General features: G+C 32.6%; 1 long non-coding RNA gene across 1 annotated transcript in view; it reads right to left on the bottom strand.

The window, feature by feature from the left end:
- The window catches only part of LOC134233802 (uncharacterized), a 126,210-nt gene extending 114,293 nt beyond the window's left edge, over positions 1-11,917 (bottom strand). Inside the window, exon 1 of the long non-coding RNA XR_009985067.1 lies at positions 11,801-11,917. This is a non-coding gene — a long non-coding RNA (uncharacterized LOC134233802). The remainder of the gene's footprint in view (positions 1-11,800) is intronic.
- Positions 11,918-12,191: the final 274 nt, after the last annotated feature.

Here is a 12,191-nt window from a genome sequence, read left to right as displayed (position 1 = left end):
TTTGGTATGGGCGGACCCCCAAATTATATCATACAGTAGACGTTCCGAGAATTATCTGTCAGTATGTCATAAATTTCAAAATATTTAGTCGAAAAGAGAAAGTATTATAGTCATAGTTTGCATTTGACAATGAAAATTTATTGCACAGATATCAACCTTTGTTCAAGACTAACATTTTTTAGAATTTATTTAATGCATATATATTTTGATTATTTTCATTACTGAAGAAAAATCATGCTAAAGGCATTTTAATGTTTGGCATTAGTAATATTAAATCGATAATATACATGCATGCAAGCTTCGATTGTCAAAATATCGCATTTAGCGTATGTGGCATTTTGCATAATTTGTTTATATCAAAATCAGAATCGGAAATTTATATGTGTTACTATATATCAAAGATATATAGAAAAGTTACCTGGATGTCTAGAAAGAGTTAAAGCCAAATTCCGCCCATCTCAATGATTGACTAATAATTAATCCAGCCATAGGGAACCTAGGGTCTTACTCACTTAAAACTAACCTTTATTTTTATACGTAACATAAAGAAATGCCAAAGAAGCCTGATGGCATAGCCCGAATTTACTCATCTTTGATATCAATTTTTTAACAAATTCTTTTTATTGCTCTAGAAAACACAAGGTCACAAAAAATCTTTCAAGGTAAGCATGATAAGAGCATTAATACAGTATATGATATTTCATAATGCAAACAATATTTGAAAAATGACAAATGTCCATTAACTTTCCTGTAGCTTTTATGATGGTTCACTTAAAATCGATTCTAATTTCAGATCAAAAGGCCGTATAAAAATTATTGACAAACTTCTGTGCATTGTGTCCTCTAAAAAAATTGAATTTTTAATTAAAATTTGTATACTAGTATAACAATTGCATTGCTCCAAGTGTCCACCAAAAAGGGGGGCCAGAGTGGGTCCTCAGCGTACTTTGTTCTTTTAATAGGAATTAATGTTTCCCCTCTTGCATCTCTCTCTCTCTCTCTCTCTCTCTCATTTTTTTTTTTTTTTTTTGCACTTTGGATTTGAGAAATAATTTTGCCCATTCCATATAGCCATATTTAAAATGAACACTAGATGTACATACTGAAAATGTTTGGTACACTAAAAATGAATTAATTTTTTAAAGGAAATATTAACATGAGTAAGATGCCATTCCATCCTTACTCATTGAAACACACCTGAATTCTACACACCACGTCCTCTTACTCTAGGTATTAATTAATTAGTTCAGATGGAAACCTTTAAATAATCTTCCATTGTCAAAAAAAGTAAATGCCTAGAGGCCACTGATAACACGTAAAGGGACTGAGGGATAATGATTTATGCTGTGTTAACTTTGTAAACCCCGAGGGATATTTACATCATCTGCATTCTAAACCCTTTTATCAAAAATAAGGCAGCATACTATAAAACTTTACTGTTGTTGTTTGTATAATTTTACAATAAATGGAATTTTACTTCTAAACAAACACATGTAATGACATTTGCTCTCCTGTTAAGGACAGATTATAAAAGCAAAATTATGGATGCCTGGTTAAGTACTGAGTATATTTTATTTTGAGTTGTGATGCGAATGTTTAAATTTCCAAAATCAAAAGAAATTGTAAACTTTTTATGATGTTCAAAATTCTACCTTTCTACAATTACAAGTTTTTTTTGTTTCACTTGTCCTTAATCACACGCTGTATTATCATGATAAATTCAGTGTTTTAGGGCTGTATGGTGCAATCTGAGTGCATGACTCGCAAAAGTCATTAAACAGAGTACAACCATTTCCCAAAATGTGAACGGAATTTTATCATTCCATGTTTTCAGTATGTAAATTTGGCCCGTATCTGTTCTTATTAATTGCGTTTTCTTCCAGAAGATTACTTTATTTAATGACATTTACAGACTTTTCATTCCCTTTTATATTCTACTTTTGTGAAGTCTTTTAGTAATAAAAATGTATTATTGTCTTTTTAAAAAAGCATTTTTTGAGAGCTTGTGAAAAAATAGTCCATTGATATTTTAGAGGTAGGTGCAAAGGGGGGTAGTCATACATTCGCCGTGAGCGCTATGTTTTGATCAGGTAGCCGTTGAATATGAAAAAATAAGGCCTGACAATATATGAAATAAGTCAACAAAAATACGATCCGAAGATAGGTTGTATTTGCTAACAAGATCATTATAAGGGCTGTAGAATAAGAATTGTTGCAACCACTATTGAAATAATGACCACGACTGAAATAATTATTTCAATAGTGGTTGAGAGTGCATTTCAATAACAAACATAGGTTGCAACCACTATTGAAATATGACCACTTTTGAAATAATTATTTCAATAGTGGTTGAGAGTGCATTTCGAAAAAAAACAAAGGTTGCAACCACTTTTGAAATAAAAATTTCACTTTTGAAATAAAGATTTCAATAGTGATTAAAATAATATAGATTTCAAAAGTGATTGAAATATTGATTTTAATATAAGGATGTATTGCACATCCTGTTTTCTAACACAATTATTTTAATGAATGTAAAATATGATAACAAAACTTGTTTTATGTTTTCCTTTTTTGTAGAAATTTCAATTAATATACGGACACTTTTTATCAAACTGACCTACCTATAATTCAAATTTAACATGCATGCAAATGTTATAAGCAAACTCCCGCTTAATCTGGCCGAATCGGTGAAAAAATAGCAGAAAATCAATTAATACAGTTTATGCAATTTTGAAATAACTTTGTTATATAAAGTTCATTTTTGTCATTGATTTTGAAAGGAAAGGATCATATGAGGGCTGTTCAATAAATAAATGTCCTCGGTTCTCGGAAAGAAGCAAACGACACTTTTCAATGCTTTAGTCTGAATGATTTCACTTAAATATTCTCTTTTAATTAAAATACATGCCCGTAATATTTTTATTCAATTTCTGATTGTTTTAGAACACAATTTTGAGTATGGCCCTTTGTATACTGGAATGTGGCAGATCCTATGATTTCCTGGACTTGTTTCTTCTTTTTGAAAGGTGTTTATATTCAAGTTTGGAAAATGAAACATGTCAAAGGGTGAAAGATTTATATTGTTGGTGTGACAAAATATTAACTACGAGGGGTGATCAAAAAGTTCGCAAACTAATTGAATAACTTCCATACAAGAAACAATATTTGGTATTAATGTTGATTATATTTTAAATTAATCCTCCCCGATTTTAATGCACATCAACCACCGTTCTGCGCATGCGCGAATTACGTGATATTGGCGGTCACGTGACCCCCTCCGTAGCGTTCTGTCACAAAAGTTAAAAGATTTTTCCGAGTTTTATATTTCTTTCCATGTGAGTTAATTTTTATGACAAGAACAGTTAATTTGTCAGAAATGGTCATATCTCGGCAACAGAATGGGTGGATAATAACATCCTTTCCAAAACTAAGCATGGCGACCATTAAAACACAAATCTTCTGTCTCAGGAGAGACCTTTATTCAAGGTGGATAGAGAATAGGTGCATCCTTTTTATCATATCTAATATGTTTAAAATCTAAAGTAAACGATATCTTAGGTATTTAATACTTATATCATTGTTCAAATATTCAACTATTTTTCAAAGTGCTAATTGGAGGTCTTTGATAGCAAATTGCTTAATTAAAAATACATATCTTTTCAAACTTGCTTTCACTGGGCAAGATGACAAGTATCATTTTTAACCATCAGCCTTCCTTCACTAAAACGATTAATCCAATCATTAATTGAATTTATAGGAACTCATTTATCTCAATAAACTGTGTACAAATTATTATATGATACTGTAGAGGGATTTCTAAGATATTACAATAAATTGTACAGTTGTTTGTTGAACGAGTTCGACTGAGACAACCATTTTTCGTCACAAGTGGCCTAAATAGTGACGCCATTTTCAAATTGTGACGTCACAAACAAGGAGAGAAACTTTATTCTGCATATGCTATTTATAGACCTTGTGTATGGCTATGTGTGTACCGAATTTCATTCTAATCTGAATTGTGGTTTTGTAGATATAGAGATAGTTTGCGAACTTTTTGATCACCCCTCGTATCTTCTATTCTTCATGGCGTGTGGGTTTGGACGCTGTCATGAAGAAAATTAATGTAGTTGATTCCTGATTCTGGTTCAATCCTCTCATAAATCTTTTTATTTTTTTTTTATTTTTTTTTAATTGCTTTCTTGATTTCTCCAGAAATTGAACTGCCTCCCCGAATAAGAGTTTAAACAACAGGACCACTGTATTTAAGAAAATAGCATATACATATGTAAAACTGTTTATGTGCTTTTGGAATTCTCTGCTCTTCTCAGATTGGCTGTTTTTGTCAAGTGCATCTTATTGTAAAATTTTTTTGAGTGTTTGAAGCAATAGTTCAAGTGTCATTATCTGTTTGAATGTCAAAAAACCGTGGATAACTAAAATTTTTCATTTTTAAAAGTAATTGTTTAGATATTCTTGCACGCTGTCGTTTTCACTCATTTTTCAAAAAGTAGGGTGAACATTGAGTACTAAGCTTTTTTTACGGTCAAAAGTTTCTTTGAAACACTGTAAAACACTCTTAAAATTATGCCTATCAATTTTGCTAGGTGTCTTAAAGTCAATCAAACATCACCAGTTATGCTTTTTTTGAATTTTTGCAAACAGTACATTGGTTGTTGTAAGTCCTTGTCGCCAAGGACGGTACCCATTTTTGATGCCCATTATATCATTTTTGTTCATTGAAATCCACCTGCTCATGTGTGTATAAAACAGACATTGGTTGCTGTAAATCTAACATATATCAGCTAATATTTCTTTGGGGTTCTTGATGAGTTTTACAGCAGCTTTAATGAAGCGTATAATTTCACACTTTTTTACTTATTCTTTACCATTCTTCCATTACTATTTAACGCAGTGCCTCGAATAGCCCTTGTTTTCCGGCATTTCACAATGAAACTATGTTATGAAAAGTGGTCACATAAACTGTAATTAATTCATCAAAGATTCAACTAAGAGAGAAAGTCAAGCTTAACGTCATGTGCTTTCTATGTTGTACGTCATAGATCTCAGGATATTATTTATTGAACAGCCCTCGTAAATACATTTAGATGTAGAAATTAGAATATCTAGGAGGGCTGTTCAATAAATACCCCGGTAATGTCTTTGAAAAATCGAATAAAAATGTTACGGACATGTGTTTTTATTAAAAGAGAAGACTTAATCATTGGAAAGCATTTTTTTTTTTTGTTTCTTTCCGAGCACCGATGAAATTATTTATTAAACAGCCCTCGTACATTAAAAAGAAGAAAGAAGACATAATTTTGAGTGCGAATATGATTATTTTTAATAAAAAGAATGCAGAATAGAACTAAATTGTCCCTCATATTCATGGTTTTACCTGTATTACAAATACGGATAGTAAAGCCAACGTCTACACGTCAAGACATTAAAAATCAAAATTTCTAGGGAAGTTAGTAATAGGTTTATTACAATGGTAGGTGCTATTTCAATAGTGATTAAAATGTGGTGGAGTTTTGAAACGTATTTTCAACTTCTTTTGAAATAATCATTTTCATTAAACAATACAATACCTCTGATGTTTCGGAGGTCCTTGTTTGCTCTGCTCCTATTTTGTATTGTTTTATGGACTTTGATGTTGAATACTGTTCGTTATTTCCATATCTTTCTTTCAAGTAGTTGTAATTTTAATAGTAAACTCAATAAATGAATAAAAAATTTTGGAGAACATAATGAACAATTAATCTTTAAATCTTATAATGGTTAAGTTATTTCAATAAGTCTTGTAATGAGATTTTAGTATTGGATTAATTATCAACAACTATCAAAATAGTTGTTTAAATCACTTTTGAAATCATTACTTCAATCACTATTGAAAACTTTATTTCAATGGTGAACAGTATTCCAATAGTGGTTGAAACTTATTTTATGTTTTGTTATGCATTTCAAACCTCTTCTGAATTCTTTATTTCAAAAGTGAACAGTATTCAAATAGTGATTGCAACCTATGTTTGAAATGCACTCTAAACCACTATTGAAATAATAATTTCAATAGTGGTCGTATTTCACTAGTGGTTGCAACCTATGTTTGTTATTGAAATGCACTCTCAACCACCATTGAAATAATAATTTCAATAGTGGTAGTATTACAATAGTGGTTGCAACCTATGTTTGTTATTGAAATGCACTCTCAACCACTAATGAAAAAAATTATTTCAATAGTGGTCGTATTTCAATGGTGGTTGAAACCTATGTTTGTTATTGAAATGCACTCTCAATCACTATTGAAAAAATTATTTCAATAGTGGTCGTATTCCAATAGTGGTTGCAACCTATGTTCATTGAAATGCACTCTCAACCACTATTAAAATAATTATTTCAATAGTGGTTGTATTTCAATAGTGGTTGCAACACTCTGTTCCTTCCAAAAACATCAGGGATGGGATCAAGTGACATGGAGGAGTAAGCATCCTCTTTGACTGGTCAACTTACCGTATGCTCCTTGACACGATCGGGTGAAGGGGAAAAGCTGATATTGGGTGTGTAAATACCGAGTGACAAATATGATAAAAATGTCAGTCAGTATACGAATTAATGTTGGATTTTATTTGCTGACAAGGTCATTGTATCGCCACTAAAATGTGTGAAATGACGAGAGGTTTGATATCCTTGTTTCAACAAATTATTTGTCAATAGCTTGTCTCGTTTTACAAAATATTTGTGCATAGAGAATTATCTTGCATATCGAATCAAATGACATGAAACCCTTACGTTGGTGATAAGGGTATCTTGTCATATAAGAGTGGGAAGCTGGCTGACGATAAAAAAGTTGAAGTCATCACGTTTATCATAAAGTTGTTAAATTACCATTAAATGATACAAAAATGAAACGGATGTGTTAGGTTCTTTGGTATATCGTGTCAATAAATAAATACGAGTAGAAAGAAAGATATAGAGATAACCTACAGTATTCAAGCTCAAAAGTCCATTAAACGATACTAACTCTTGAGCAGAGGAAATACGGAGTGATCGGATGCCATGGAGGAGTGAGCATCCCCTGCCTACCGGTCACACCTGCAGTGTGCTCCGTGTAATGGTCGGGAAATAACGGAAAAATTCGTCGTCAATTCAGTGTATAAATCATTAATGGCCTTACAATCAGTATGAAAAAAGTCAATCAATATTGCCTTAGTGATGAATTATATTTGCTGACAAGATCATTGAATCGACCATATAGAACTTACGAAATGGTGGCTTTAAAAGAGACTGCTGATAAACTTGTTTCATCAACTTTTTTGTCAATAATTTACCTTGATTTTGAAATTGTTCATACGTAGAGCATGCTCTTGCGTATCGAATCACTGAGATATATAAACCCTTATGCGGGTAATAAAGGTATATTGCTGCATAATAAGGTAAACAGACAATTAAAAGGATAAAGTCATCACGTTTATCATAAAGCTTTGTTGTTAGCTATAGATTACCTTAACGCCCTTTCTTTATTTTTAGTAAAATGGTCAAATATAAACTACATGTGTCAGACTCTGTGGTATCTTTTATTTCAAGCTCATCGGGATGTATCGTGTCAACATAAAAATGGCAATATTATAAGCATCGTGACAATACGTCGTCGATAAATCTTAATGTCGAGTTGAAGGACACAGCAAGTGTTTTCTTCTGTTCACGCATAATATTTTGTACAAAGTCTGTCAAAGGACATACAGTGTAGCAAGTACGTAAGGGTTAATGAACGAGTAGCGGTTCAGGTACCGGGGTTCCAACCACGGGTACTATGACTTTCTTTATGTTTTATTCATGTGAAAATAAACTTGATGAAATTTTCTAAGTTCTTTCCTCGGTAGAGGCACGGGAAGGATAATACGAACGTAACAAATTCTGTTTTCAATGTAATGTGACCGTGTAAAATGAACATATTTTTGAGTAACAATAATTTCCTTTGATAGTGCTTAATATAATATGATTAGAACCGCAAGACATTTGATGCCACCTGTACCTGAGTTAAAGTTTTAATTATTATTCAATTATCTTAATTATGTCAATTATATCATTTTGCTTAGAGTAACTCTTCATTGTAATTGTTTGCTTAATCATTGTTATAAATTGGTTGTTTCATACATGATCGTCAGTTGGAAACTGGACCTTGCATTGTCCACGCCGACACACAGATCAAGTAGAAACACCAAGTTTTGGACCGTTAATAAATTATTAAACGAAGTACCGACTTGTGTATTTCTACCGGTTATATTTGGTGGAGAATCCTAAGGGTAATTTACCCAGGGCTACTACATATACTTTGTAGTAGTTAGATCCCAGTACTCTCATACAGCTAAGCGAGTTTGCCAACCTTCGTACCAGAATTCCCCTAATCATGGATATGTTTCCATTTGCTCCTGCGTGGATGCGACCAGTCAAACCGCGCTTCACCTTGCAACAGTGTGGACGCTGCGGATTAAGACACGGATGGACCGTCTGCAACGCACTGACATCAACTTGTTTCAAGTGTGGAAGAAGAGGACACTATGCTAGGATGTGTAAAACACGGAACTCCCGTACCATCTGTGCTGTCTCCTCCATACCAACGCGCTCAGTCGAAACACAGACTGAGGAAACATGCACTGTCCAAAGGAAATCGAAAAGAAAGCAGATTAGAGACAGAGAAAGAATCATCAAATTTCGCAGAAACCGTAAAGAAAATTCCATTTTGAGTGAAATGCCATTTTCATCTGTCAGTGTTATTGAAATTCATGGTGAAACTTTGGAGACCCAAGTTAAAAAGTTCAGGGACCAGGCAGCATCCAACAAATCCGACGCCAGCACTATCAGAACAAATGGTTGCGTGAGCGGCAAGTGTCTCTAAAGCAGTTCTTAGAAAAAGACAAGACTATCAAAGAACTCCAGGAAAAACTCTCAGCTGTAGAAAAAGACCTCGAGGAATCGAAAAAGGTGATAAATGACTATCAGATTGACACCAAAAAGACACAAGAGGAGATAAATTCACTCCGCAAATATAAAGAGTTTCATTCCTCGAGGAAAGCCATCTACAGTGGACCACCCCGTGGAGCCAGGAAGCAGTATCCACGGACTTCCAATACTGTAAGAAGTATGCCTGACAACACTAGTTCTTCATGGAAACACGAGGACGTGTTTATTTCAAAGGGGTACTGTGACCGTGTAAAATGAACATATTTTTGAGTAACAATAATTTCCTTTGATAGTGCTTAATATAATATAATTAGACCTTGACCGCAAGACATTTGATGCCACCTGTACCTGAGTTAAAGTTTTAATTATTATTCAATTATCTTAATTATGTCAATTATATCATTTTGCTTAGAGTAACTCTTCATTGTAATTGTTTGCTTAATCATTGTTATAAATTGGTTGTTTAATACATGATCTTCAGTTGGAAACTGGACCTTGCACTGTCCACGCCGACATACCGATCGTGTAGTAAATACCAAGTTTGGATCGTTAATAAAATATTAAACGAAGTACCGACTTGTGTATTTCTACCGGTTATAGTAATATGCAACTCTCCATTACTGAAAAATAATGAGCGCTAAAACAAAAGAGTGACGTCACAGGTGGATTTTAATTTTTACTCGTGACTGGTCAAAGGTTCGAGCCATAATGTTGACTTCCTTTAGCATTCGGTCATAAATATGACATGGTACATATGGGAATTCCGACAAATTGTTGGAAGAACTGATTTCGAAAAACTATACACAGATATTGTTAATCAGAAACTCTAACACCTTACGATATCAACTTTTAAGTACTTGTGCGAACAATCAGAATGATTTCGACAAAATCGTTTTGTAAATGATAAGTGACAAGGTATGGTTCTAATAGCAAAACCCATGAATTGCTCTGGGAGGCCCATTCTTATTACATCCTCCTATTTTACTTTCCGATCTGACACTTATTTCGGGTCTCCCAGTGCAAACATGAACTTTGCCATTCCATATGGGAGGCGGAGTATGATCGGGTTTTTGGTGACCTCATTGCTCATAATACCTCTGGTTACTTCTGTACATAAAAGGTTGTGCGAGCTATACCTATTTTACTTTTATGTGTATTTGAGAGTACTACACTCCTGTTATCAACATAGAAGTTTCGTTCAACATTTCTGTGGGATTTAAAAACTATAGTGGGAGGTTTTATTCCCTGAAAATGACAGTTATATTTAGATATTAGATAACCAACCTCTTTTTAAAAAATGAAGACAGAAAGAGGGTGTATAAGGCGTGTACAATCCCCAGCTCTGAGACAAAATGTTTCTAAATTTTCAAAATTCACAGAAAAGTTATATTTTTCTAAAATCATGTTCTCGGTAATGTCCTCTTCAAAACATTTCATTATTTTATTTTACTGAACGACTTATCATTTGATAATTTTTATTTCAAAGTTGACAGTTAAGCATATTTAGTGGAAAATGGGTTTAATAGAGCTATAAAAACGAATTTTGAACATGAATGGGTCAAGTCTCCATTCTTCTTGAACGCTTAAATGATGGAAACGTAAATGTGAAATCTATTTCATTTGTCCAAAAAATGGAATCTGAACCCATTCTATATGAAAATCGAACTTTTCTGAAAAAAAATTACGCTTCAACAAACCCGTTCATTTAAATCACACTGAAAGACGACAGTATGCATATATATATGGCACGCCAAATTCACAAAAATGAGCAAAACATAGGGCGAATTTGTTGCACATAAAGAGTTCGGGTTTTGGTTTAAGGTTTAAAACGAGTTTCAAACTGGTTTAAATTTCAATCCGGTTTACCTCGTTAAACAAATGAACAGTTTATACAAGATGGCGTCAAGATGATGCAGAACAACATACATGTATTAACCATATTACACATGCAAATAAATTTGTTAAAATCTTTTTCTTAATAAAAGAATCCAAGAAATTATAACGTATTTATATTCTTTGATTATCTTACATATAGTTAACGTGCAGTATTTATATGTTTAATGCCTCAAAGATTTACATATAACAATGAACAATTTCCACATTTTTTACACATGGAAAGATAAACACTCGAGTATCAATAATTACTCTTTAGATTTCCAATATTTAAACTGTCTTTACAGTATGTTCTACAATTTACCATACATGTTGAAGTTTGTCCAAATGATTCAAAACTTATTTTTGAAAAGGAAAATTTAACATATTCTGTTCATTATTATTGAACAAACACCATTCATTTTCAATATGCAGCATTTATCTATTCTCTGAAGCCTTATATATAAAATATCAATTATCAGAATGTGGCATTTTAGTCAAAAGAGTTGTTTGTCCTCGAAAAAAGCAATTATTCATAACTTTTTTTTTATCAAAATAATCACCGTTTTTCATCACCGCCATATTGGAATACTTCCCGCTCTTTCGTAAACCGAATAAACCACCATCGGAGGTGGTTTGGTTGGTTTAACGAACTGGTTTCAGTTACTGCCAAAACAGATGGAAAACCGGTTCTGGGTTTATTCTAATTTAAAACCAGTTTGTGGAACAAATGAACAGTTTACAAAACTGGTTCAAAAGTAAACCCGTTTTTGAGAAACAAATTCGCCCCTAGTTTCACAGTCGATAAACTAGGTTTATCGGTTGTAAACTATAGTTTACGGACTGTAAACTATAGTTAACGACGTTAATCTATATTTTACATCTGTAAACTATAGTTAACGCGATAATCTATGTTTCACAACCGTAAACTATACTTAACACCGAAAACAATCATTTTCAATCGCAAAACATAGATATGGCACGCCAAATTCACAAAAATGAGATAATCATAGTTTCACAATTGATAAACTAGGTTTATCGACTGTAAACTATACTTTACAAACCGTAAACTATAGTTAACGATTCGTTAAGTATAGTTTTCATCTGTAAAACTATATTTAACGGTTGTTAACTATAGTTTACGAATGTTAATTTAAGTTTATCTGTCTGTAATAAAGCGTTAAAAATAGATTTTGTTGATAAACATAGATTCACGTTTGTAAACTATAGTTTACAATCGTAAACTATAGTTAAGAGTTGTTAATCATAGTTTCACAAATTGTGAAACTATATTTATCAGATCGTTAACTATAGTTTACGGTTTGTAAACTATAGTTTACAAATCGTGAAACTGTATTTAT

Source organism: Saccostrea cucullata, unplaced genomic scaffold (assembly GCF_032062105.1).
Source record: "Saccostrea cucullata isolate Sc308-1 unplaced genomic scaffold, CSIRO_AGI_Scuc_v1 ctg116, whole genome shotgun sequence".
NCBI classification, from domain to species: domain Eukaryota; kingdom Metazoa; phylum Mollusca; class Bivalvia; order Ostreida; family Ostreidae; genus Saccostrea; species Saccostrea cuccullata.
The sequence above is the reverse complement of the archived record's forward strand: the minus strand, read 5'-3'. Positions and strand labels throughout refer to the sequence as shown.